The sequence below is a fragment of the Triticum aestivum genome, chromosome 2D (assembly GCF_018294505.1).
Source record: "Triticum aestivum cultivar Chinese Spring chromosome 2D, IWGSC CS RefSeq v2.1, whole genome shotgun sequence".
Lineage (NCBI taxonomy): Eukaryota > Viridiplantae > Streptophyta > Magnoliopsida > Poales > Poaceae > Triticum > Triticum aestivum.
In genome coordinates, this window is record NC_057799.1 from 68241629 (window position 1) to 68267692 (window position 26064).

The 26064-nt window shown below is 43.6% G+C and overlaps 1 long non-coding RNA gene across 1 annotated transcript; it reads left to right on the top strand.

The window, feature by feature from the left end:
* The first annotated feature begins 17587 nt into the window (after window positions 1-17587).
* On the top strand, window positions 17588-21996 carry LOC123051629 (uncharacterized). Its single transcript, XR_006424222.1, has 4 exons — window positions 17588-18060; window positions 18173-18378; window positions 19639-20924; window positions 21744-21996. It is a non-coding gene; the product is annotated as an uncharacterized lncRNA (long non-coding RNA).
* Window positions 21997-26064: the final 4068 nt, after the last annotated feature.

A 26064-nucleotide genomic window follows, 5' to 3' on the forward strand; every position in this document is an offset into this window, starting at 1 on the left:
TGGGGGCTACTAGAGTTGACATTTGAAATTGGACATAAGAGAAACAGTTGTGTGGTTACCTCATATTGCTCCTTCATCAGATTTACTAAACCGGCTTCATAATCACGACTGGTGTACAGACGGTTCAAGAAGCCAGAGTGAATGTCTTGGGCGTTGAGATGGGCGTAGCTGGACAAATCGGTGTTCCATTTGCCTTCGCCCATAGCAGAAAGCTCATCCTTGGCGCTATGTTTGGATACAGCAACCGGGTTGCCAAGAGCGGTGTGGCTGACGCCGGTAATCATAATGTCATCTTCTGTAGCATTAGCAGCCTTCATTGGAGTGGACGGTTTATCAGCAGCCTTGGCTGGACTGGCCGGTTTATCATCCGTGCGAGCCGGACTAGTCGGTTGGTCAGTGTGACCGGTGGTGTCAACTTCTACTTGTTCAGCGACGAAGTCATAATCTTGTGGTGGCGGATCATCAAGCTGAGCGTCCGCATTGGTCTCTACTGGATGTGGGGTTTTCTCCGGTTCAATAACCACATTTTCGTCTGACGGTTTGTTGAACCGAGCCTTCTTGCTGGATCTTGGCTTGGCACTGAGAAAGAACAAAAATAAAGGTCAATACATTGTGTAAAACATAAGGCATGGAAAATAAATTTAAGGTATGACTCACCCAGGAACTGTTTTGAGGGGTGGAAGCTGTGTGGGCGATGACTCGCCGGAGGATGAGTTGGGTGTGCCCTGATAATTTGAATCAGACGGATTAAGAGGCTGACGGAAGCAACCCGCCTTGGGACAAGAAGTGCCAGGAATGTAAGAGACCTCTGATGGACGTTTCTGGACTGGAGTATATGGTAAACCGGCTGAGGTGACTACCTGGCCACTGTGCCGGGTTGTGCGGCGAGCTTCGTGTTGTTGCGTCTTCAAAAGAAAGTTTGGGTCCAAGTGAGTGAGGGGGTGAGAAAATTTTACTTTCTGGTTTGCTCGACGGATTTTCGGTGTTGGCAGAGGATCTGAACCGGAGGAAAGGATAATTACCTCTACATCACCAGCTTGGCTGCCTTCAGCATCGTCCTGATAACGGTCATTGTCAATGAGATGTATGAAAAATGAACCAAGAGAGTCAAGTTCTACCTCTGAGTCCAGATTAGCCAAATCAGCATCAGCATTTGGCTCAGAAGACGCAGTGGTCCTCTTCTTGTCAGGTTTTTTGACAACCTTGGTCTTCTGGCGAAGTGGTTTTGCCAGTTTGTCTTGTGGTTTTTCCGGTTTATCCTGTGGTTTTTTCTTCCAGAACGGATCGTCACCCTATCAAAGATGGACAAAATTTTGAGAGAATATTTGAAATAAGTAAGTTAGATCAAAAAAGTTATGGGATCCTTACCGTTGGCGGTTTGTTGGAAACACAGAAAGGACTTAATCCGGTCTGGCTGCAGATAGCCTCCAGTTCATTCAGTATCTTCTTCATAGCCTCAGTAACTTCAGCATCTGTAAGTTGAATATCAATGTGTCCTTGAGGGTCCTTCAAACTCCCGGTGTATTCACACATTAAACCGGGGCATCGTCTTAAGGGCAATATGCTCCAAGTTATCCAACAACGAGCAAAATCAACACATGTTAAACCGTTCACCATAAAGGCTCTAAGCTTTGACAGTTGTGGAGCATAGTTGGACCTTTCCTTTGCACTTAACCTCTGAGGAAAGGGATGTGTATTGCTAAGACGGTGAGGGCGGTAACCCGGCAAAGGGTTTTCATCAGTTGGAGATGTATCTTTGCAATAAAACCAAGTCTGGTTCCACTCCTTGGGGTGACTGTGAAGCTTGGCGTGAGGGAAGCTGACATCCTTCCTCTTTTGAACCGCCATTCCGCCGAGCTCAGTATTGGGTCCATCTGTGAACTCTGTGCGACGGTTTAAGTAGAAGAAATCCCTAAACAATTCAACTGTAGGCTCCTCTTGAAGATAAGCTTCACGAAAGACTTGGAAATGGCAGATGTTGGATACATAGTTTGGGCTGATGTCCTGAGGGTGGAGATGAAAACTGGCAAGCACATCTCGAAAAAACTTTGAACCGGGAGGGGCTAAAGCCTCGACCCAGATGGTCAACGAAAACAACTACTTCTCCGTCCTTGGGTTCAGGAGGATTTTCCGGACCGGGGCCCCTCCAGTGGATGACCTCTTTCTTGGCTAAAGCGCCAGTTGTGACACATCTGTCTAATTGTTCTTCAGTGACCCGGGAAGGAACCCAGTTGCACTCATAGACTTGTTTGGCCATTTCAATGGAAAGCCGAAACATGGTTATTGCCGGTTTGAGGTTTATATTGGACAAGTATAAAGCGGTGCTAGAGCAGAAGAAGACAAAAGTATATACATTGTTAAACCGGAATCAGACATGGGAGATGATACAAAGATAAAGCGGCTTGGCGGTTCAACACGGGACTAATGGTACTTACCGGATCATCATTTTTCTATGAGATTAAACCGCCTACTCTAGTATAAAAGATACAGATCTAAGATGCATAAGTGAAGGAAAAACAAGTTTCACAGCTTGGCATGGTAATTTTGGATCTGCAGCGTGTTGATAAATCAAAATATATTCCGACCTAAAGCGCATGCGTTTGAGGTGTTTAACAGTTCCAGATGAGTTTTTCTACACAAAGCAGATGTTCTAATGAGGGAAACGGAGTTTTGACTACAACAGCACTGGGAAATATCAGATCTAAAACGCCATTTGTACTACTGAAGAGGAACAGGAAGAACAATTCCAAGAACTTCGAAGAACTCCGACGAGTGCAAACCCTAATGATAAGATCTAGGGTGGAAGGAGAAAAGACTTACCAATGACGAAAGAACAGCGGAGAAGCGCCGCAGCTTTCTGGTACGATCAGGTTGATGTATCGGCCGTTGTTGAGGCAGATGCGAAGATCGACGGCGGTGGCAGAGCTCGAAGGTTCGGTCGGCGTGAGGAAGAAGACGATGCGAAAAGGCATGGGGGGAAAATGGAAAGGACCCCCTGGTCTTATTTATAAAGGCAAAGGGATAAGTGACAGGCGCGAAAATCGAGGGGCCTAAAAATTGGATATGTGGCGAAGCTGTCGCCTCGATTGTCGAAGGCTCATTAATGAAGGTGAGCTATATGCAATTTTAAATAGCAGGTGATGTCATGGCGGTTTATCATGATTCTAGAAGATGACGTCATGGTGGTTTACAAGATTTCTGTGAAGACGATGAAGTGTTGAAAATTGACATGAACCAGTTCAAATCAATGTGGGGCCTAATGTTGGGGATATTACTGCTGGGTATAAACCGGCCAGGAGAGGCCGGGTTATCCCCAAGATAAGTTATTATACTTGAAGCCCATGAAGACGAAGACGGAGGCGCTTTATGAAGGCCTAGGGCCCAAAGGCGGATTACGGCCTGTAAACATAAACCGACATTGATATGCAAGCTTGTGTTGTAAGATAGAAAGAGTATAGACGGGCCGGACACGTTTATGAGCCGGCCTCGGGATCCTGTAAACCGGTGGGCGTCAACCCATGTATATAAGGGGACGACCCGGCGGCGGTTTAGGGACAACTAACAACAAACAACAACTCGAGAGCCAAGCATAGCGAATTCGCTCCCTGGTCATCGAAACCTAGCAATTCCACAACAACTGGATTAGGCCTTTACCTTCAGTGCAAGGGGCAGAACCAGTATAAACTCTCTGCATCCTTTGTCCGCTTTAACCCCTTTAAGCTAACCCGTCGCGATGGCTCCACGACTAAGTCCTTTCTCTAGGACATCTGCCGTGACAAAACCACGACACTTGATATCTTTTATAATGGACTAACCGATGCTTCCAGAGACCACCTGGATAGTTGTGCTGGTTGTGTTTTCAGGGAAAGAACTGCTGATGAAGCTGAAATTCTTTTGAATAATATGTTGACTAATGAAAATAATTGGACACTTCCTGAACCAACTCCTAAGCCAACTCCGAAGAAAAGGGTTGTTCTATTCCTCAGTCCTGAAGATATGCAAGAGGCAAAGAAATCTATGAAGGAGAAAGGTATTAAAGCTGAAGATGTTAAGAATTTACCTCCTGTTGAAGAAATCCATGGTCTTAATTCATCACCTATTGAAGAAATACACGGTCTTGATAACCCGACACATGTAGTAAAGGTAAATTCTCTCTATAGATATGATAAAGTTGAAATCCCTCCTACTAAGTTTGCTAGCCAATGCTTAGATGAGTTTGATAACTTTATGGTTAAGCAAGAAAACTTCAATGCTTATTTTGGCAGAGAATTAAAACGCAATGCTTATATGATTGAACACTTGAGTGATTATATGTCTAGAGTTAAAGGTGAACTTAAACTCATTAGTAAACATGCTTCTATGGTTACCACTCAAGTAGAACAAGTACTTAAAGCTCAGAATGACTTGCTCAATGAATTGAATAATAAGAATAATGTCTTTGCTGTTAGAGTTGCAACTAGAGGGGGTAAAGTGACTCAGGAACCTCTATATCCTAAAGGTCACCCTAAGCGAATTGAGCAGGATTCTCAGAGAACTAATGTAGATGCACCTAGTCCTTCTAAAAAGAAGAAAAAGAAAAATGATAGGACTTTGCATTCTTCTAGTGAACCTATTGTAGACACACCTGAGAATCGCAATGATATTTCTATTTCTGATGCTGAAACACAATTTGAAAATGAACATGAACCTAGTGATAATGTTAATGATGATGTTCATGTTGATGCTCAACCTAGTAATAACAAAGATGTAGAAATCGAACCTGCTGTTGATCTTGATAACCCACAATCAAAGAATCAACGTTATGATAAGAGAGACTTTGTTGCTAGGAAGCATGGTAAAGAAAGAGAACCATGGGTTCAGAAACCAGTGCCTTTTCCTCCCAAACCATCCAAGAAAAAGGATGATGAGGATTTTGAGCGCTTTGCTGAAATGATTAGACCTATCTTTTTGCGTATGCGTTTGACTGATATGCTCAAAATGAATCCTTATGCTAAGTATATGAAAGATATTGTTACAAATAAGAGAAAGATACCGGAAGCTGAAATTTCCACCATGCTTGCTAATTATACTTTTAAGGGTGGAATACCAAAGAAGTTAGGAGATCCAGGAGTACCCACTATACCATGCTCCATTAAAAGAAATTATGTTAGAACTTCTTTATGTGATCTTTGAGCCGGTGTTAGTGTTATGCCTCTCTCTTTATATCGTAGACTTGATTTGAATAAGTTGACACCTACTGAAATATCTTTGCAAATGGCTGATAAATCAACTGCTATACCTGTCGGTATTGTGAGGATGTGCCTGTTGTGGTTGCAAATGTTACTATTTTAATGGACTTTGTTATTCTTGATATTCCCGAGGACGATAGTATGTCTATTATTCTTGGAAGACCCTTTTTGAATACTGCAGGGGCTGTTATTGATTGCAATAAAGGCAATGTCACTTTTCATGTTAATGGAAATGAGCATACGGTACACTTTCCGAGGAAACTACCTCAAGTCCAAAGTATCAATTCTATTGGAAAAATTCCATCGATTATTATTGGAGGTTTTGAATTTCCTCTTCCTACTGTCAAAAAGAGATATGATATTCTTATTGTTGGCGATGTGCATATCCCCGTCGAGGTAACATAGTGTTATTCGAAATTTCTCCGGTTCCATGTTATTCGGAATGAGTTTGTTAACAAGACTTGATCAACCTTGTTAGTGGATTCCTTTTGATGAGCATGAGATGGATGAAGTTAGAAAGCACAACTTTCTGTACCCTCATTTTACTTTCTATTATTTAGATTAAATAAGGCAAAAATAGTATTTTCTGTCTGTTTTCTGAATTATGCGTACAATAAAAAATACCCCAAAAATAAAAGTTCTCCAAATGCCCCGAAAATGAAATATGATTTTTTTTCTAGAATATTTGAGAATATCTGGCACTGAGCACACATTAGGGGGAGCTAGCACCTGGCCACGAGGGTCCAGGGCGCGCCCACCCCCCTGTGCGGGCCCCCCTGCCTCGTGGGCCCATGGTGGCTCCCCTCCACTTATTCCAGCCACCACACACTCTTTCTTCCTCCCAAAAAAATCACCAACCAGCTCAAGCACGAGTTCTAGCTCATTTTGCTACGATCTTCGATCTCCTTGCTCAAAGCACCCCTCACAAAACTGCTTTGGGAGATTGTTCCTTGGTATGTGACTCCTCCAATGGTCTAATTAGTTTTTGTTTTAGTGCTTTATTCATTGCAAATTTTTGCTGCTTAGGTGACCCTGTCCTTGAGCTTGCATGTCAAATTTATTTGGTCCCAAGTAGTTCTAATGCATGATATAGTCTCTAGGCACTTGTGGGAGTAGTTGCTATCAATTTTGTTGAGTTTGGTTCACTTTTATTTTGAGTCACTAAAATTTTCAGAAATTTTTCAGAGGAAGAAATATGTTTAGGAAAATGTACCAAGGTGGTTCTTCAAGGAAGCAAGGACCCAGGCCTGCAATACGCGATGCGGACGATGAACCACCAAAAGAAGCTCAAGTGCGGCCTTGTGAATGGCCGTCAGAAAACTTCATGATCTGAGCCGGAATCAAGGAGGAATTTGATGCATATGTGCGTAACGCTGACCTTGAGCGCTTCGAGGCAGATAAATGCCGTCAGTACCACTATCTCACTGATTCCTTTGTGAGAAGGTTTGAATTTTCATCATCACGCAATTCTCAAACTGTCTTGTTTGATCTTTATGAAAATTCTTATACTATGGACTTAGAGGATTTTAATACTGCTTGCAAACTTCCACAATGGGGTAGCACTAGTGAGCCTCGCAAATCTAAGTTTAGAGATTTTCTTGCTAGTATAACCGTGGGGGAGTCTAGAGATATAACACAAGCTACCATAGGGAGCATTCATTTTCCTGCTATACATTATTTTGCTCTCTTCATAGGTAGGTGCATAAATGGTAAGTATGAAGCATGTCACATGTGTGTCCCTGACCTCAGTGTTCTCAGGAGTGCTGTATTAGGAGATAAACATTATAATTTGGGAGCCATTGTTGCACGCAGGTTGCATAATAATAGAATTAATGGAGATTTTTTGGTGGAATTTATGCAACCCATCTAGCTAATTTTCTTGATATACCCATACGTGAGTATGATGTTGAATTGCCTCCTGTTTATTTAGATTATGAGGCTATGGTACGTCATCAGTTTGTTGAGAGGAACGATCAGTTCCTCCAGTACCGACTAATCTTTGACAGACGACGCACCTATCACATCGCTCTCCCTGCTCCTACTTTCTTTGACTTTCAGGCAAAGGGGAGATATGTCATAACCAGGGAGGAGGCAAATGAGTACGAAAGGAGGACGAGGGTAGCTCGCCTCCAAGCTACAGCCCATGATGCAATAGCCGCTGCATCTCAGTACGACCCCAACTACAACTTTGGATATCTGCCAGGCCAGCCGTGGCAGTAGACCAACTTAGGCCAAAAGCCTAAGCTTGGGGGAGTACGTATTTCTCACCGACATTACATTTATGTTCACACACCCATTCTAGTTGTCGGTGTTCATACTTTTTCATTGTACTATCCATGCTAGTTTATTTTTCTTTTTCTTGCCTTCTTCTTGTGGGTTTGATAAACCTTAAGAAAACCAAAAAAATTAGTTGTAGCTTTTAGCTAGCTTACTTTTCTTGCCGTAGTAGTATTAATTAAAAGAAAACCCAAAAATATTTCCTGTTCTTCTTTTGCTTGTTGGGAGCTTTCCTATGTAAATTGTTTTATTTCTTTTCTTTTCTTTGGGGGTCGAGAGGAGAAGACCATAATGAAAATGTTAAACTGGCTCTCACATGCATTATTGTTGATTTAACCAAGAGCCCATATTATCATGTCTTCTCCTATATGTCAGATGCCTGCAGATTCCAGCTTAGTCCAATGCACGTGCACTATTATTATTTTTCCACATCGTTCGTCGTGCAAGTGAAAGGCAATAATGACGATATATGATGAATTGATTGAGATGAGAGGAGCTGGTATGAGCTCGACCTCTCTAGTTTTTGTAAATATGATTAGTCCATCGTTCCGGATTCAGCCTATTATGAATAAACATGTTGGCAATGACAATTAGTGATTATAGTTGCTTATGCCATGCTTAATTAGCTAGGAGTTTATAATGGTTTACCTTGCGTGCCAACATGCTATTAAAATGGTTGTGATGTGGTACGATAGGGTGGTATCCTCCTTTGAATGATTCAAGTGACTTGACTTGGCACATGTTCACGCATGTAGTTGAAACAAAATCAACATAGCCTTCTCGATATTTATGTTCATGGTGGATTATATCCTACTCATGCTTGCACTCAATGTTTATTAATTTTAATGCATGTTCATGACTATTGTTGCTCTCTAGTTGGTCGCTTCCCAATCTCTTTCTAGCCTTCACTTGTACTAAGCGGGAATATTGCTTGTGCATCCAATTCCTTAAACCCCAAGTTATTCCATATGAGTCCACCATACCTTCCTATATGCGGTATCTACCTGCCGTTCCAAGTAAATTTGTATGTGCCAAACTCTAAACCTTCAAATGAAATTCGGTTTTGCATGCTCGAATGGTTCATGTATCAACAAGGGCTGTCTGTATCTTCCATGCTAGGTGGGTTATTCTCAAGAGGAGTGGACTCCGCTCCTCACTCACGAGAAAATGGCTGGTCACCGGGATGCCCAGTCCCATGCTCTATGCAAATCAAATCAAAATAATTGCAAACAAAACTCCCCCGGGACTCTTGTTAGTTGGAGGCACTCGTTGTTTCGAGCAAGCCATGGATTGATGCTTGTGGAGGGGGAGTATAAACTTTACCATTCTGTTTGGGAACCGCCTATAATGTGAGTAGCATGTAAGATATCGAGATCTCTCGGTTGTTATGTTGACAATGAAAGTATGCCGCTCAAAATATTATTTATCCCTATTTCAAAAACCGAGCTCTGGCACCTCTACAAATCCCTGCTTCCCTCTGCGAAGGGCCTATCTATTTTCTTTTATGTTGAGTCATCACCCTCTTATTAAAAAGCACCAGCTGGAGAGCACCGCTATCATTTGCATCCATTACTATTAATTTATATTGGGTATGACTGGATCTCTTTTACCATGAATTACAATGTTTAGTCAGTCCTTGATCTTCAGAGGTGCTCTGCATTTATGTTTTGCGGTCTCAGAAAGGGCTAGCGAGATACCATCTTGTTATATCATATTATGATTGTTTTGAGAAAGTGTTGTCATCCGAGATTTATTATTATTGCTCGCTAGTTGATTATGCCATTGATATGAGTAAACATGAGAACTAAGTGTTATTGTGAATATGGTTAGTTCATAATATTTGCCGAAAACTTGAATGCTGGCTTTACATATTTACAACAACAAGAGCAAACAGAGTTTGGAAAAGTTTCTCTTTATCACTTTCAGTTTATCAACTTAATTGCTTGAGGAGAAGCAAAGGTTTAAGCTTGGGGGAGTTGATACGTCTCCGTCGTATCTACTTTTCCAAACACTTCTGCCCTTGTTTTGGACTCTAACTTGCATGATTTGAATGGAACTAACCCGGACTGACGCTGTTTTCAGCAGAATTGCCATGGTGTTATTTTTGTGCTGAAATAAAAGTTCTTGGAATGACCTGAAAATCAACGGAGAATTATTTTGGAATTAATAAAAAATACTGGCGAAAGAATCAATGCCAGGGGGCCCACACCCTGTCCACGAGGGTGGGGGGGCGCCTACCCCCTGGGCGCCCCCCTGCCTCGTGGGCCCCCTGGAGCTCCACCGACCTCAACTCCAACTCTATATATTCACGTTCGGGGAGAAAAAATCAGAGAGAAGGATTCATCGCGTTTTACGATATGGAGCCGCCACCACCCTAATATCTCTCGGGAGGGCTGATCTGGAGTCCGTTCGGGGCTCCGGAGAGGGGAATCCGTTGCCATCGTCATCATCAACCATCCTCCATCACCAATTTCATGATGCTCACTGCCGTGCGTGAGTAATTCCATCATAGGCTTGCTGGACGGTGATAGGTTGGATGAGATTTATCATGTAATCGAGTTAGTTTTGTTAGGGTTTGATCTCTAGTGTCCACCATGTACTGAGATTGATGTTGCTATGACTTTGCTATGCTTAATGCTTGTCACTAGGGCCCGAGTGCCATGATTTCAGATCTGAACCTATTATGTTTTCATGAATATATGTGAGTTCTTGATCCTATCTTGCAAGTCTATAGTCACCTCCCGGTGATGACCGTAGTTTGAGGAGTTCATGTATTCACTATGTGTTAATGCTTTGGTCTGGTACTCTATTAAAAGGAGGCCTTAATATCCCTTAGTTTCCATTAGGACCCCGCTGCCATGGGAGGGTAGGACAAAAGATATCATGCAAGTTCTTTTCCATAAGCATGTATGACTATATTCGGAATACATGCCTAGATTACATTGATGAATTGGAGCTAGTTCTGTGTCACCCTATGTTATAATTGTTGCATGAATAATCACATCCGGCATAATTCTCCATCACCGATCCAATGCCTACGAGCTTTTCACATATTGTTCCTTGCTTATTTACTTTTCCGTTGCTACTGTTACAATCACTACAAAACTATTACTGTTACTTTTACTACCGTTACAGTTACTTCCATACTACTTTGGTACTAAATACTTTGCTGCAGATATTAAGTTATCCAGGTGTGGTTGAATTGACAACTCAACTGCTAATACTTGAGAATATTCTTTGGCTCCCCTTGTGTCGAATCAATAAATTTGGGTTGAATACTCTACCCTCGAAAACAGTTGCGATCCCCTATACTTGTGGGTTCACTACTAGAATTTGCTTATTTGCCGTCTGCCTATTCTTTTCCATCTGCTGGCGGACGGCAAAGAAAGTCTTTGCCGTCAGCTTGCAAAAAACGGACGGCAAAGAGCTCGCTGATGGCAAAGAATGTCTTTGCCGTCAGCCAGTTCTTTGCCGTCTGCTGGCGGACGGCAAAGAATGTTTGCCGTCAGCGGGCGGACGGCAAAGAGGGAGGTGGGCCCCACTAAGGAGCTGTTCAGAAAAAAACCTAACGGCCCCCTCTTTGCTGCCCGCCAGCGGACGGCAATGAGCAAGAAAGCGGACGACAAAGAGATAACCTAACTAACGGCTCCCCACCCCGCCCCCTCCCTCCCTCTCTCTCTCTCTCTCTCTCTCTCTCTCTCTCTCTCTCTCTCTCTCTCTCTTTCTGTCCTCTCTCCCCGACGAGACCACCGCCAACCGCCACGGCCCCCTCCACCAGCCACCCGCCGCCGCCCTGCCCACCCGCCGCCCCCTTGCCTTGTCGCCCCACCACCCGCCGGCGCGCCCTCGCCCCTCGCCCCACACCCTTCCCTGCGGCGCCCCGACGTCCACCGCGCCCCCGCCGCCCCTTCCATGCCGTCCAGCCGCCCCGCGGCCGTCCAGCCACCCCGCCCCCCTGCGTGGCCGTCCCCGCCCCGTCCCGCCACGGCCTCCCCCTCCACCGGGCCGCCGCCGCCCCCCAGGAGCTCCGCCCATCGCCGGCCCTCCCCGCCCCGTCGCCACCTTGCCTCGCCGCCGCCCCGTCGTCGCCCCCTCCACGACCCGTTGCCGCCCCCCACAGTGAGCCCCTACCCCTGTTTTATTTTCTGTTTTTTTTCTATTTTTCTTTTCTATTTAGTTTAGGTTATTTAGTTTAAGTTTTTTCAGTTTAGGTTATTTAGTTTAATTAGTTTAGGTTATTTAGTTTAAATAGTTTAGGTTTAATTAGTTTAGGTTATTTAGTTTAGATTTTTTTAGGTTTAGTTTTAGGTTTAATGAAAAAAGAAGAAGAAAAGTAGAATAAGTAGAAAGGGGGAGGAAGAAGAAGAACAAGAAGAAGAAGAAGAAGAGGAGGAGGAGGGAGGAGGAGGAGGAGGAGAAGGAAGAAGAAGAAGAAGAACAAGAAGAAAGAGGAGAGGAGGAGGAGAAGAAGAAGAAGAATAAGAAGAAGAAGAAGAAGAAAGAGGAGAGGAGGAGAAGAAGAAGAAGAGAAGAAGAAAAGGAAAAAAGAGACCCAAACCACCGACACCCGATCGACACCCCGACACCTCGGCACGATACCTTGGAAGTGATATTTGGTGCAGCATGGCTCCCGACAAGCATCGACCACTCCTTCTGCCAATGCAGGAACCCCGACCGGTCCTTCACCTCCGTCTGGCACTGGCGCAGCCCTGAACATTCCTACACCTCCGTGATAACGGTATTTTCCTTCTTATTTAGCGTGTTTAGTAAATTTATGACATAATTTAGCCTATTTAGTCCACAAATGACATAATAAGATCTTCTTCTTCTTCTAGTCTTCTTCTTCTTCTTCATCTTCTAGTCTTCTTCTTCTTCTTCTTCTTCTTCTTCTAGTTTTCTTCTTCCTCTTCTTCTCCAAAATGATGTTAGCTGTAAGTTTTATCAAAAATGGCATAATATGCGTAGTTAGGTAAAAAATGGCATAATTAGCTAGGTAAGCTCAGAAATGGCATTTTACTTCTTATTTAGCCTATTTAGTCCATTTATGACATAATTTAGCCTTTTTAGTCCACAAATGACATAATAAGATGAAGAAAATCAAGGAAGAGGAAGAAAAGAAGGAATAGGAAGAAAAGAAGAAGAAGAAAACTAGAGAAGAAGAAGTTCTTCTTCTTTTCTTCTCCTTCATTTTCTTCTTCTTTTCTTCTCCTTCTTTTTCTTCTTCTTCTTCTTCTTCTTCTCCTTCTTCTTCTCCTTCTTCTTCTTCTTCTTCTTCTTCTTCTTCTAGTTTTCTTCTTCTTCTTCATCTCCAAAATGAAGTTAGCTCTATGTTATATCTCATAATATGCTTAGTTAGGTAAAAATTGGCATAATTAGCTAGGTAAGATAAAAAATGGCATTTTTCTTCTTATGTAGCCTATTTAGTCCATTTATGACATAATTTAGCCTATTTAGTCCACAGATGACATAATAAGATGAAGAAAATCCAGGAAGAGGAAGAAAAGAAGGAATAGGAAGAAAAGAAGAAGAAGAAAAAGAAGAGGAGAAGAAGAAGAAGAAGAAGAAGAAGAAGAAGAAGAAGAAAAAGTAGGCGAAGAAAAGAAGAAGAACTTCTTCTTCTTCTTACTTCTTCTTCTTCTAGTTTTCTTCTTCTTCTCCAAAATGAAGTTAGCTCTAAATGGCATAATATGCTTAGTTCATTCAAAAATGGCACAATTAGCTAGGTTAGGTCCATTTTACCTAAGTATGCTTACTTCTTCTTCTTCTTCTTCTGATTCTAGCTAGTCTTCTTCTTTTCTAACGTTCTTGTTTGCATTTTGCGGATTTAATTCACTATATGGAAGCTTGCATGGATGGAGTGCTTGTTTCCCTTATCTTTTTTTCGTTTGTATCGATGAAAAACATGGAACTTGTTATATGGATGCATGGAACAATGTGTTGGATGAACATTGTGATATGTAATATGTATATATGGATGGAACTATGTTTATTATGTATATATGTATGTTGTGATGGAGATAGATATGTATAAGTATATCTGTATGTTGGATACATCATATATGTGTATCTGTGTGTGCCTGTGAACTATATATATATATATATATATATATATATATATATATGTATATCTGTGTGTGAATTCCTGTGAAATTAAATGGATTCAAACAACAACATGGGATATATAACCTCTTTGCCGTCTACTAGCGGACGGCAAATCTATTTGTCGTCCGCTAGCAGACGGCAAAGAGGACACGTGGCAGCTACCTATGAAACCTGGGAACACTGGCTACCTATTTGGTCACTTTGCCGTCTGCCAGTGGACGACAAAGATTCAAAACACTTTGTCGTCTGCCAGCAGACGGCATAGCTGGCCACGTGGCAGATTTGCAGTACTGCCTAGCTGAGCTCTTTGCCGTCCGCCAGCGGACGGCAAAGAGCGCCGTTAACCCCCTAACGGCTCTCACGAGACCGCACTGCCGTCTGTTCTCTTTGCCGTCTGCTGGCATCGGATGGCGGACGACACAATCCTTTGCCGTCCGTTTCTGAAAAGCGGACGGCAAAGAAGGCCTTTGCTGGCACCCTTTCGTCCGGACATTTTGCCGTCTGCTGGCGGACGACAAAGAGGTTTGCTGTCCGTGAACCATGCCTTTGCCATCCGCCATGGCGGACGACAAAGAAGCTGATTCCAGTAGTGGGTATCAAGTGCTATATCCGGATCAATGGTGATAGTGATTACTCCGTTGGCCCCCGGCATTTTAAGCTTCATGTACCCGTAATGGGGTATGGCTTGGAAGCGTGAGAAAGCATCCCGCCCCAAAAGGGCGTGATATCCGCTGTTGAGGGGGGCCACATGGAAGAGCAACTCTTCGGACCTGTAATTCTCAGGCGTGCCGAATACTACATCAAGTTTGATTTTCCCCGAACACCATGCTTCTCGACTGGGGATGATGCATCGAAAGGTGGTACTGCTTTGCTCTATGCAGGTCTTGTCAATTTTCATTTTGTCGAGCGTGTCCTCATACATGAGGTTAAGTCCGCTACCGCCCTCCAGAAGCACTTTGGTGAGTCGAAAGCCATCCACAATCGGGTTTAAAACCAAGGCGGCTGGTCACTACAAGAAATATGTCAACTAGTGACCTTCTGGCAGTGACCCTGGAAGACTTGGTCATAGATCTATGACCATTTGAGACCAATTGGTCAAAAGCTGTTCGGGGGGCTCCAAACGCTAAACTATATCGACCATTTTGGTCAGAAAGGTCGTAATTTCCTTACACGAAATGGTCACAAAGCAGACAACACTGATCTGCTGCCTTATTTCTAGCTGGCCATGACCAATATAGATGGTCATAACCTTGTAAGTTGTGGTGGATTGCTATGACTAGGCGCCACCTCATCAGTTTTGCCTATGTGTCATGTCCATGTGTCAATTTTTACCCTAGGTTGTGAAGCAACCTATATTTCTGTCATTCCCAAAATTCCCCAAAAAAATTGGGCACTCTTTACTATCCAAATTATTGCCTCATGACAATATTCAACTCCATTTGCCTGGTAAATCTTCCTCGGCAAATTTCCAAAGTTTTTGTTCACCTCTAACTGTTGTGAAGGAAGTACTAACTAGGCATATCCTAATGAGCTGAATTTTTGCCACATCTTCTATATTCCCAAATCATAGCTCTCCACCAAATCTGAGCCCCATCTAACAATACATGTGAGTGTGGCTTCAACATTCATATTTCTGTCCAGTGTGGTACGTTGCAAAGCAAGTGACACCTAGGCTCCTCCATTTGAGCTGCAAATATTCCAAGATAGTGTCCTTAGTAGATGATCATCCTCGGCTAAAACTCAGGCCCATTGGCCATGTGCATTTCCCGTACCACTAATCAAACACTTGGGTGCTAATTCATGTTTGAGCATTGTTCGTTCTCCTCGTGAGATTCTTCTGTTGTTATTTTCTTCCAAGCATCTACGCGGGGAGTGCCAAACCTACTAGACATGGCGAGGCTTCCCAGAACGCATGGCAACGCCACGGTCATGCGGCGGGCATGCGAGTCTACGCGCTTTGGAGTTGGGGCCCTAGGCCACCGTCCAAACCTCAACGTATCACCACCAAACCATGTATTTATGCTTAAATAGATACTTATGTACCTAGAAATGATTTTTGGAAAAAACAAAGAGCAAACTATGAGGCAGCTACAGTTCAGATTTGACCCGCTTCCTTCTGAATCGGCGAAAATTTGTCTTTTTCACCAGAGGTGGATCAAGGCTTTCGACACCCAACCATTGTGTCAGTTGTGCATTAAAAATGGCCTAGTATTTTATAAAATTGATTTGGTCCATTTTACAACATTTATTTGGTAGTTCCTTCACAAAAAAACCTCATTTCGGGCACTCGAAAAATGGAAAATGAATTTTCCGTGCAAAGAAAATGAAAACTCCCTTAGGCAACATTGTTTGGAATTCCAAGATGCACCCTTGTGCACAATATGAGATCATTTGAACAAACTATGCCGTGAATGTGGCCATAAGATTGATCATTTGGCTTGAAAGCCATGAATCTTCACACATGATAGCTCATTTCAGAAAACACTTTTTTAAAATAATTACCGTATTACAAGTTTATTATTTTTCCTGGTAACTTGGTCACATATGATGACACAATGCGAAGGTTTTCCAATTTTTTGATTTTTTTTGAATTTTTTATGCCCGTTTCAAAATACGGTCAAAACGGCTGGCTTGACTGTTTCTAGCTAGCTGTTGAATCTTGGAAAACTTTTGATGTTTCTCTGATTAAATAGATAGTTATGTACCTAGAAATGATTTTTGGAAAAAATAAAGAGCAAACTATGAGGCAGCTGCAGTTCAAAGTTGACCCGCTTCCACCTAAATCGGCGGAAATTTGTCTTTTTCATGAGAGGTGGATCAAGGATTTTGACACCCAACCATTTGGTCAATTGTTCATTAAATATGTCCTAGTATTTTAGAAAATTTATTTGGTCCAATTTTGCAACAAATATATGGTAGTTCCTTCAAAAAAACCTCATTTCAGGCACTCAAAAATGGAAACTGAAATTTCCGTGCAAAGAAAATGAAAACTCCCTTAGGCAACATTGTTTGGAATTCCAAGATGCACCCTTGCGCACAATATGAGATCATTTGAACAAAGTATACCATGAATGTGGCCACAAGATTGATCATTTGGCTTGAAAGCCATGAATCTTCACGCATGATAGCTCATTTATGAGAACACTTTTTTAAAAGAATTGCCGTATTACAAGTTTATTATTTTTCCTGATAACTTGGTCACATGTAATGACACAATGCGAAGGTTTTCCAATTTTTTGATTTTTTTGAATTTTTATGCCCATTTCAAAATGCGGTCAAAACGGCGGGCATAACCGTTCCTAGCTAGTGGTTGAATCTTGGAAAAACTTTGATATTTCTCTGATTAAATAGATACTTATGTAACTAGAAATGATTTTTGGAAAAAATAAGGAGCAAACTACGAGGTCGCTACAGTTCAAATTTGACCCACTTCCAGCTGAATCGACGAAAATTTGTCTTTTTCACCGGAGGTGGATCAAAACTTTTGACACCCAACCATTTGGTCAATTGTGCATTAAATATGTCCTAATGTTTTAGAAAATTGATTTGATACAATTTTGCAACAAATATATGGTAGGTCCTTCACAAAAAAACTTACTTTGGAGACTCAAAAAATGGAAAATTGATTTTTCATGCAAAAGAAATAAAAACTCCCTTTGTCAATGTTGTTTGCCAATCTAAGATGAAACTTGTGCAAAATATGACATCATTTGAACAAATATTAGATAGGTTTTTAAAAAAAAACTCATTTTGAGCATTGAAAAATGGAATGAAAAATTTGTATGTAATCAATCACGACCAATTTATATGGTCAAAAAATCGTCAAATTGTTTGGTGCGCTCTGATTGGTCCATAGGCATATCACGCGAATCATACATCAACCACCGTCGGATGCTTCTAGATCCAACGGCAACCCTCACCCCTCACCCTCTCACCCAAACCCTAGCTTCCCCGATCCACTCCTCTCCCCCGATCCACTTTCCCCCTCTCGTCCCACAGCCGCCACCCCCAACCCTCTCGATCCCCAACCACCCAGCCGGCACCGGCGCCGTCCTCCGTCCTTCGTCCTCTCCCCCAACCCCGGCCGCCGGCAACCCCTCCCCTCCCCTTCTCTCCCATGGCCGCGGTCGGATCCGCGCTCCCTCCTCGCTCATGACCTAGACCTAGCCGCATGGCACGGCCATGGGCATGGCGGCGGCCAGATCCACCCCCTCCCTCCCATCATGATCCGCTGTCACCCCCACCATCGACGACCCGCGACAGCGGTAGTGGGCTCGCGAGCCAGATCATAAGGACGTCCCCTTCCTCCCGATCTAATCGTGCTCCTCTCGAGTGTATTTGGTTTTGATCGGCCGGCGACCCCATGGCGTCCATCGTGGTGATCGGCCTGGTGCTGCTCCTCGACATCCTCGCCTTCGTCCTCGCCATCGGCACCGAGCGCCGCCGGAGCACGGTGAGCCGCACCATCTCCTGGCCAACTCGTTCAAGCATCTATCTATGTTTGCGTATGTGCTCAGGCCGGAGGCATCGAGTTCTTGAATCTTGACTGGGGAAACTGGGTGCAGGCGCAACTCGGCGAGGCCGAGCCTGGTGGCAGGCGGTACTGCGTGTACGACATGGATGCGTCCACCTGGTATGGCGTCAGCGCGCTCGCCCTGCTGCTGGTCGGGTAGACCGTCGCCATGGTGGCGAGCCGGTGCTTCTACTGCGGCCGCGCGCTCTCCCTCGACCGCTGGCGCTTCTTCTCTGGCCTCTTCTTCGTCCCCTGCTGGTAAGTCAGACGATTTACAAATCCTGATGCCTGATCTCATCCATCCATGGTCGATCGCTAGCTTCTAGCCTGCCGATTAGCATCTACTGCTGCTGCTTATTTGTTCATGCGATTGCGCCCCTGTAGTTCAGGAATTTTGCGGTCGCACACCTGATCGCGCTGATTGAGCGGTGCGCTGGTGTTAGTTAATTATTGCAAGCACCATCTGGATCGATATGTTTAATCACACATGTCTGCGCCCTATAGGCATTCCAGCAATATGTTTGATCACACTTGGATGTGATAGACATGGTAAAATATATACAGAGTAGTTGATTCCTAAACATGATAGTAACATATAACATATAAACATGTGAAGGCAGACTGTGAGATACTATGACTGCATTTTTGTCAACAGACGCTACAAACCAGTGACGTGTTGGCCAAATATTAGCACATGACATGTCTGCTCTAGGACATTAGGACCTGAAGCTACCAACCGAACGAATTTTTTTCCTCTGCAATGTGTTCATCACACGCTATAGAATGCAGTCTAGAACTCTGTTCGGCACAAACTACAGAGTACATATATAACTCTGTTCAGAAAAAATTACAGCTCGGAATAAACTGTCGCTGAAATGAGTGAATCTACACACTGATGCACGTCTAAATACACTCATTTCATCGACGGTTAATTCTGAACGGAGGTTGTACAATCTAGACCGGTACCGACCCTGTCGGCTGTTCCTTGCTCAGAAACTCTGAACCCGTGGGTATTAGTGACCGTAATGTACACCCTCAATATTAATTTTACACCCTCAATTTTACTTAAAAGCTCCCTGTAACCTTTTGTTTCATTGGTCAAACACGATAGCAGCGATGCCGAGGGAGCTCCCCTACACACGTATGCATTCTAATGGTCACATACATGTATCTAGTTCTCCTCATAAAATATTTGCATGCATGACAAAGCTCCAACAAGTACACTCTCATGCTTACTTAGATTAGAAGCATTCTATACAAGACAAACTACTATATTCTAGTCTTACTTACACTGTGTGTGTTGGGCACTCTACTTCAATTTTCTAGCATGTTGAGTTTAACATTCTAATATATTTGTTTGAAACAATAGTCTAGAATAATATATTTACTTCAATTTTTTAAAACAGATAATACATATTGAATTATTCATATTAATCTAAAATAATAACCAAACAACTATAGGACAGTAGATTAGTAGCATGCATGTGTGACTTAGTTTTTGGTGTGTTTCGCTTGCAGGTCATTGTTGTGAAGGCCGTCACGGGAAGGCGTGGGGGATTTGGCACAAGGGCGGTGATCGAGTCTATGCTCTCTCCTCCATGGAAAGACCTAAATTCATCTTGAGAGAGAGCACACGAATGGTTACATAGTGTGTTTAGGTTGTGGAACTTATAATTAGAAGGTTTAGAAAATGTTAGACGAGCTAACTGTTCACAACCTGAAGTAACTTTAACTTGGTACAAAATTGGTCTGATATTAGTTTCATATCACAAAAGTAGGGAGGTTCTTGCTGCTTATTAGTATCACCTTTGGATTATTATTGTGTTCGGTTCACCACTATACTGATTATCTTGGCAAGCATTTGTTTAATAACTAGAATACATTGTCTGCTATACCTTACCTTACATGTACAATGCACAAGGTTAGTTTGCGTACTGTTACAAATGTCTGTGAGGGTCCTTTGTGCTACTACTATAACTTCATTCATGAATTCTTCACATAGATTTTTCATCCTGCTATAAAATTGCTTGTGTCTGAATCTGTTTGCCGTTGCTAGTCAGAAGTCGATTATTGCTCGTGTGTTCAGGATTCTATTTCTGTCATCTAAAATGGGAGTGTGACACATACAGTTTCTGAATGCTTGTGATTGGAATATTGGATATCTGCTGGTTATATGTCCTTATCCATCATTGTCTGGTTGTTCTTGCAAGCATTATTAGTTAGATTGTTTAGGTGCCAAATTCTGCTTCTGGATTAGTCTATTGTTCTCCTGAGACCCTCCTTTTTCCTAAATTGTCTGCTATTTAGATGGGCTGCTATCATTATTATCTTTTAATGGATGCTATCTAGATTGACAGTTTGTACCTGGGCCCTTCGCGGTGGGATTTGGACCCTGTGTGTGGGTTATTGTTATTGAACTTTGGGCCTGCTCATGGACTTTTTGGACCTTCATTTTTGTTGGTGGTTTTGAATTTGTGTACCTACAGTTCTACAAAATCGATGTGACTGATTGTTTTGTTACTTGGACAACCAGCTTTGCTGGTGTTTTTCGCAGAGCTTTTCTTCTAGTTTGTTGCTGCTCAATGCTCAGCTTCGTTTCTCATCCCTGTTATTTATGTTGGCTGACATAACTTGCATGTTGCTCTTGTGCGACCAGCATCCTCGTGACAGGGTTTGTCGGAACCACCATCACCTTATGGTGCTTCTCTGGCGCCGCCATCATTGCCAAGCGCAGGGAGTACCTGTACCTCCGTGGCCTGCCCTCTTCTGGCCTGTCGATCCTTCGACATGAAACTGTATACTATGTAAGTGCTGGCCCATGAAACTGTACCTGTACCTTTCTCACGCTGCATGTGGTGGTCCTCTCCCTCTATCCTAGAGCTCGTTTTCTTCTCTTCCTTTTGGTGCGAATGCCATCACTGCGTGGTGACCACGTAGGTAAAGCTTGCAAGTCGATGGCAGTTAGAACTGGTGTCTATAAAGAAGCGTGCACATAGGTCAATCTATCTGCTGGTTGCTGTGAGCATTTTTCTTCTAGTGTGGTCCAGGCCAATGGCAATATGCATACATTTATATTTACTGGAAATGCATGCATTTCTTTACATGCATGACAAAGAAAAGCCGTTGCTGCTGCTAGGATAGGACATAGCAGTAGCTTGCTGGCTAGTTAGTGATTGTTGAATTGCTGATCAACTCGCCTCTAGGCTGGCTGCTAGTACACCTACATACAGCTACCTAGGTAGGAGTAGTTGTGTGCCGCATGCAGTGGATTCTTAAAATATTATAATCTCTCAATCAGCAATGAAAAGCATTGAGGTGTAGCTTTATACAGGCATGGGCACGTATGCATGCTGCATGTTGTGTATGTGCACGCTTGTGTACAGTAGAAATCTCGCAAGATATAAATTGTACTTGCTCTCATGTGCGTCTCGGTCGGTAGCAACAATATGTAGTGATGGTGTCAACCAGATGGATGAAGCTTATAAACCAAGCATGCATGCACAGTAGTGATGGTTTTGGAAGCAAAAATATGCCACCGCTTACATAGTATACACTGGGTGTCTTGTGATTTGTGTCAATATGGTCTGATCAACTGTGCTTAACGGTGCTGTGTCCTCTCGCAGCTCAAGAACGCAGGTGACAAGTCAGAGGACAAGAAGAAGAGGAAGAGGAGGTCCTGAACATTTCTCCCGCACATTGTAGATACCACCACCGCCGCCTTGTAGGTATTAAGCTGGCACCGTTCCACCCTTGTGTATTTGTTTTTGATTGTATGTGCACTTGTTGGATGTGCAGACGTGTATTTGCTCTTGTGAGTATTTGACTGGATGATTTCTGGATTTAATCAGTTAATTGAGAGATTTATTGATTTTTTTCTGTTCAAATGTGTAAATTGAAATCTGTGAATGAAAAAGGCCAAATGTTCTATTTGACAAAATAATATTTGGGCTCTAAAAAGGTTGTGGCCCAAACTATAGTGGATCGGAACATTGTGTATTTCTGAAAAACCAGAAAAATAGGCTTAATGATATGGTTCGCAAAAAGGCCACGGCCCAGAAAATAAAAAGGCCAAATTTTTGGGCTAGGCCCGTGTAGCTAGCGAAAATTAAAAAAATATATTAAAAAGGCTGAATTGTTGGGCTCGGCCCATGTAAAACACCGAACTGGACCGGGCTGATTCTTATCAACGACCTTTTCATTTGGTCGCAATTTTGCCACGTCAGATTGCCACGTCGGATCCGACGTGGCCTGGGAAGACTGCTAGTGACCAAAACAATAGGTCATGGGTTCGACGACCTTTTGTTTTGGTCGTAAACGTCTACGACCTTCTCACAGAGAAGGTCGTTAATTTCAGTTTACGACTGCCATCTTTTGACCATGAGTTTTTGGTCACAAAAAGGTCGCAAATGAAAAACAATGACCTTTCAGTGACCAATAGTGAGGGTCGCAAGTTGACATATTTCTTGTAGTGGGTGCTCGGACCGATTGGGCCCTTGGTTCATCGTTCGCGGTGAAATTTATGGCCGCGTCGTTCCAAACGTTCATTGCGGTTACTTGGTTGATTTCGGCAAGGTCACGGAGCCCCATTTTGCGCCGATTATTTGAAGAGAAGATCTCGAAGACCGTAAAGACGTTAAGATCGTCATCCTCCGAAGAATGCTTCTCTGGAGTAATGTTGGTGAGGATGGCCTCACAGCTTTTTGCCACTTGCCAGAGTACCCAGCATGCCCGCAGGCTGTGAGTTGGTTAGGTACTCGGCATCGCATGTATCTGACAGGGTTTGTCGAGGAGTTCATCAAGAACTGTTCTGTGCCCCGTGAGGGGTTTGTTTTTCTTGCCGACAGGCTTATGATCGGATGCCTTGTAGGGGTGAATCCGTTTTGCCCGTGTGATGGACCGCTTAAAGTCAGCAGGTTCCAACCGGGCTTTCTGGGCCTTCCATGTGCTTTCCATCGCACAATACTTCTGTACTAAGTGTGATAATTCCGTGAAGGTCTGTATGCGGCGGCGGTTGAGGGTGTTCAGAATTCCCTCGTCCGTACAATTACGATAAAAAGCTGAAACTCCTTTGTCGTTGCAGCAATCTTTGATCTTGTTTTTAACAAGGAGGAATCTGGCCCAGAAGTGATGGACCATTTCCTGAGGTTGCTGTCGTACATACATTCGGTCACATATGTCTGGAGGGCCTGAATTACATGGAGAGTATTGATTGTGGTGGGTGGGTGGGCTAAAACCCGAATCCTGACCCAAGGTTGAATCTGAAGCTTGAAAAATCTTTGAGGCCACCTGTTCGGGCCTAGGAAGATCCAGGTATTTTTCGGGTTCTATGTCCAATCCTGAGTTCGGAGGACATGAAGTATCATTCGGAGGGAGGGTGTCCAGCTCGAGGGGCTCGGAGATCCAGACATAGCTGATTTTTAGTTTAGGCGAAGAAGAGTTTTCGGCTCGTTCCTCAACGACTGCTACCAGATGAGTGATCAGTAGGGACTTGATTTCCCTCTGATTGGGCTTGAGACCGATCCGATCATAGTCTGTTGCAAGCCCCAGGGCGGCGATGTGATCTAGCAGCTCGTTCAAGGACGAGATATCCGCTGGATCCATCTTTTCGGAGTGTTCGATGCCGATGCGGAGGTGATGTTAGGCGATTATGGGGGCCGACGTTGGCTTAACGTCCGTGTGCGCGCGCATGGTGAAACCGCCGAGCTGGAGGACCTGTCCTGCAGTTAGGTTCCTTCCAGAAGTGATATCGTCGTTGATGACAAGGCGAGCCATCGATCCTTCTATCGACAACACAATGGAACTCCCAATGAAAGCACCAATGTCGGTGTCAAAACCGGCAGATCTCGGGTAGGGGGTCCCGAACTGTGTGTCTGAGGATTGATGGTAACAAGGGACGAGGGGGACACAATGTTTACCCAGGTTCGGGCCCTCTTAATGGAGGTAAAACCGTACGTCCTGCGTGATTGTATTTGATGAGTATATGGGTTACAAGAGTTGATCTACCTCGAGATCGTAATGGCTAAACCCTAGTTGTCTAGCTCATGATAATTCTGATGTCCTCCATAGACTAAAGCCTCCGATTTATATACACACCGGGGGGACCTAGGGTTGTACAGAGTCGGTTTGCAGAGGAAGGAATAGTACATCCGGACACCAAACTTGTAGTCCACGCATACAGGAGTCCTACCCGGACACAAGAGATTGTCTTCTGCCATTATCTTCACGGCCCATTAGTCCGGCCCGCATAGAATAGGCCAGCCACTCATGGACCCCTAATGCAGGACGCCCTCACCCCTGCAATATATAACCGAGGGGGAGGAAAGATGGGGAGTGGAGAGGGAGGGAAGTGGGAATCCTAATCCACACTTTCCTTTCCTTTCCCTTCCCCCTTTCCTTCTCCTCCTAGGGCGGCCTTCTATGGGGGGCGCACCAGCCCCTTGTGGCTGGTGCGTTCCCTCTCTTGGCCCATAAGGCCCATATCTTTTGCCGGGGGTGCCCGGAACCCCTTCGGTGACCCGATAAGTACCCGGTACCCCCCCAAAACACTTCCGGTGTCCGAATACCATCGTCCTATATATCAATCTTTACCTCTCAACCATTTCGAGACTCCTCGTCATGTCCATGATCTCATCCAGGACTCCAAACAACATTCGGTCACCAAATCACATAACTCATATAATACTATATCATCATCGAACGTTAAGCGTGCGGACCCTACGGGTTCAAGAAATATGTAGACATGACCGAGACACCTCTCCGGACAATAAAGAATAGCGGAACCTGGATGCCCATATTGGATCCTACATATTCCACGAAGATCTTTATCGGTCGAACCATTACGACAACATACGTAATTCCCTTTGTCCATCGGTATGTTACTTGCCCGAAATTCGATCGTCGGTATCTTCATACCTAGTTCAATCTCGTTACCGGCAATTCTCTTTACTCATTCCGTAATACATCACCTTGTGGCTAACTCCTTAGTCATTTTCTTGCAAGCTTATGATGTGTAGTACCGAGAGGGCCCAGAGAAACCTCTCCGATACTCGGAGTGTCAAATCCTAATCTCGATCTATGCCAACTGAACAAACACCTTCGGAGATACCTATAGAGCATCTTTATGATCACCCAATTACATTGTGACGTTCGATAGCACACAAGGTATTCCTCCGGTATCTGGGAGTTGCATAATCTCATAGTTGAAGGAATATGTATTTGACATGAAGAAAGCAATAGCAATAAATTGAACGGTTATTATGCTAATCTAACGGATGGGTCTTGTCCATCACATCATTCTCCTAATGATGTGATCCCATTATCAAATGACAACACATGTCTATGTTTAGGAAACCTTAACCATCTTTGATCAACGAGCTAGTCTAGTAGAGGCTTACTAGGGACACGATATTTGTTTATGTATTCACACATGTATTTAAGTTTCCGATCAATACAATTCTAGCATGAATAATAAACCTTTATCATGAATAAGGAAATATAATATAAAATAACAACTTTATTATTGCCTCTAGGGCATATTTCCTTCACTAACCTAGTCGGCCTATAGTCCTCGGGCTGGGCCAATGGCCCTCATTCTCATTGAGGAGGACTCCAGAAGCGACACGTCTGGACGTGATCAAGATTGCGCCTAATGAAGACTTGACGTATACTCCAAGACATCTCCTACCACCTCCATGGGATCTACCTGGATACGGACCATGTAACCATAGATGCCCTACCTATCATGTATATAGGCCAAGGGGTTTAGCCCGTAGAGGGAACCGAATCACAATTACATTCACCTAGCCCTAGAGTTAGAACAGAACTTACGATCTCGAGGTAGATCAAGCTTGTATTGGATACATCTCCATCCATATAAGCAAGAGTAGGATGTAGGGTTTTACCTCCATCAAGAGGGCTAGAACCTGGGTAAACATCGTCTCTTGT